This window comes from Chrysochloris asiatica, unplaced genomic scaffold (assembly GCF_000296735.1).
Source record: "Chrysochloris asiatica unplaced genomic scaffold, ChrAsi1.0 scaffold00065, whole genome shotgun sequence".
NCBI classification, from domain to species: domain Eukaryota; kingdom Metazoa; phylum Chordata; class Mammalia; order Afrosoricida; family Chrysochloridae; genus Chrysochloris; species Chrysochloris asiatica.
In genome coordinates this window covers 668,558-671,663 of record NW_006408583.1, presented here as the reverse complement: position 1 = coordinate 671,663, position 3,106 = coordinate 668,558, and positions in this window count along the sequence as shown.

The window sequence follows — 3,106 nt, the reverse complement described above, 5'->3', positions numbered from 1 at the left end:
TCCATCATATTAGCCCATAGTGCCACACTAGCCTACAAAATTGAAGTTGTCAAGGACTTCATTCTTCTTGGATCAACTATCAGCACTCATGGAAGCAGTAGTCAAGACATCAGACGACGTATTGCATTGGGCAAATCTGCTGCACAGGAACTTTTTAAAGTGTTGAAGAGCAAAGATGTCAGCTTGAGGACTAAGGTGTGCCTGACCCAAGCCATGGTATTTTCAATAACCTCATATGGATGCAAAAGCTGGGCAGTGAATAAGGAAGATCATAGAAGAATTGATGCCTTTGAGTTGTGGTGTTGGAGGAGAATACTAAAAGTGCCATGGACTGCCAAAAGAACCAATAGATCTGTTTTGGAAGAAGTTAACTCAGATTGCTCCTTGGAGGCCAGGATAGCTAAGCTTCGTCTCTCATACTTTGGACATATTGTCAGGAGGAAACAGTAGCTGGAGAAGGATGTCATGCTGGGTAAGATGGAGGGTCAGAGAAAAAGAGGAAGATCCCCAACGAGATGGATCAGCCAGGTGGCATCATTGATGGCGTCAAGTGTGTCAGTGGTAGTGAGGTTGGCCCAGGATTGGGCATTGTTTCGTTCTGCTGTACATGGGGTCGCTATGAGTCGTTTTCAATTCAATGGCACCTGACAACAACAACAATATCCTACAAAAAATAAGTGTTGTAAATCCTAAACTCTGTGTCTATGGGTATAGTTCCATTTGGGGATGAATTGTTTTGTTATGATAATGAGAAAGGGTTGGTGTAGAGTTTATTTTGAATCAGTCTTTTTTGAAATACAAAGGAGATTAAACAAGCAAACTGGGGGGTGGGAATTGCCAAACCACATAAAGATCTCCCTGAAACAAAAGTTTCCTCCATTGCCTACTGGGGAAAAAAGCCTTCCGTAGAGTTAGCACCCAGAATTTGGTCGACTAGCTTTCTATAAACAAATTTTTATTGATTAAAGCCACACATTTTGGTATTTCTGTTGAAAAGATATAAGATGAATTTGGAAAGTGTAGTAAAATATGTTTAATGAATATTAAAAAAAATTTACATATCTCTTCCTAAAAATTTAGAAGCATATTTCATACATTAGTTCATAGGTAGATAGATGTACATGTGTGTATTTTGTACAATTATTAAGTGAAACTCATCAATAGCAATAGACAATGGTGGCAGGAACTCTCTAGACACCATGACATTTCATTCGTACCATAAAACCCATGAAGTAAATCTATCTTCTACATTGTCTAACTCAGAATGTTGAGGTTCAGAAAGGATGAAGAAATGACTTGAGCTGTCATAGCTAGCATGAAGCAGAAGCAGAATTTAATTCAGTTCTCTATGGTGCTAAAGGCCTTGTTCTTTCCATCAAACCAATATAAATATCAGTGTTTTGTATTTTTTAAATAAAATATCCATATTGCTTTGTCCTTAATTATTTGGTTAATATGTTTGAAAGTTTAATTTTTTCAAGATGTAAGTTTAAAAGGTAATTATTTGGAATTTGATTTTCTAATTTATTGGCAAATCAACCAATAGATATTAGTCCAAATAACTCATTTTGATATTATCAGCTTAAGAATAAAGGACTATATTTTGTCAATTTTCAAAATTAGACAAATGCAATGTTTCCCTTTGTAAAAACATCATGATAGAAACCAAATAATTTCTAAGATAATTGAGGACTTTTTGTTTCTTCATGATTAGACTTGTTCAATTATTGTTACACTGAAAACAGAAACATGGACATATGGTTTCTGAACAGTATAATATTTAAAGAAGAGTTTGTGATTATTGCATTTAGGAAAAATTACATGTTAGGTTTTGTTTTTTTTTGCTTTTGCTTTTTATAAATGCCTATCTCTAGGTAAGAAACTAACTTGATTCTGGGTGGTATAGAATTTTGGAAGGATTGTGAGAGATGCTAAGGTAATTTAAGATTTCTCCTGTCCTGTGCCCTCTGATTCCAACCACCCATATAACCACCCCCCCCCTTTTTTTTTGTAAAGAGTAAATATCAAAAGATGCACAAGAAGGGAAATGGCATTTTTGATCACTTGGTATCTGTCAGATATGTGTTGATATTCTTTGCCTTATTTAAGTTCAGGCAAAGTCAGCATCACTTTTTTGTGAGTTCCAAGGAAACTGAACTCAAAGAGTTTTGCCAACTTGCAGAGTTTGCACAATTGGAATATGAAGGGGTAGGTATTAAAATCTACATTTACCTGGCCTTCAAGGCTTGGCATTTTTGCATTACTTTATTTAAAGTTTCTGAGAAGTTGAAAAATAAATTTGAGACTTCATCAACCCTAACTTTCCTCTTTGGTGCTCACAAAACAGATATATCAATATTATGAGAGGGAAGTTGAAGAAAAAGTGGAAAATCTTAGTAATGTACATTTTAAATTGTTCCATTTAACATGTTGTTGCTGTTGTTAAGTGCCTTCGAGTCGATTCCAACCCATAGTGACTCTGTATAGGGTTTTCAAGGACCAGCTGGTGAGCTTGAACCACTGACATTGCAGATCAAACAACTTTGCAGTCTGATGCATTAGCCCACAGTGCCACACCAGGATTCCTTTTAACATAAAAAGTACTAAAATATTCTGCATATATTTTGTGTTTGTAAATTTAATTAACTTTTTTTACATTAGCTTCCATACTGGTTCTTAATTTTATTAAATTTTCAATTCATGTCTAGAAAAATATTTTATAGCATGCTTATTTCTTAAGGGAATGTTTCTGTGAATTCTTTTTTGATGCTAGTATTGATTAACTTGCTATCCCTATTGTTTAGAAATATTTAAATTAAGTTTTCTGTTGAGGTAGATATTTGTACTGTTTTTAGAACTTAGAAAAAATGGTGCTTAGGGATAATTTTCAGTCTAAAGATAAAGAAGCTAAATTAAGAATAGCATGTAAGGAAGAACAGATGATAGTAAAAAAAAATAAGCATACATGTTAGAGCTGTTGGGATATATAATTTGTATTATTTAATATTGTATTTTTCCTTCAATATCATTGGCTCTTGATCATATGCTACCTTTTGAAACTCTTGAACATCAACCATATTTTTCCTTTTGGTACAGTGACTCTGTG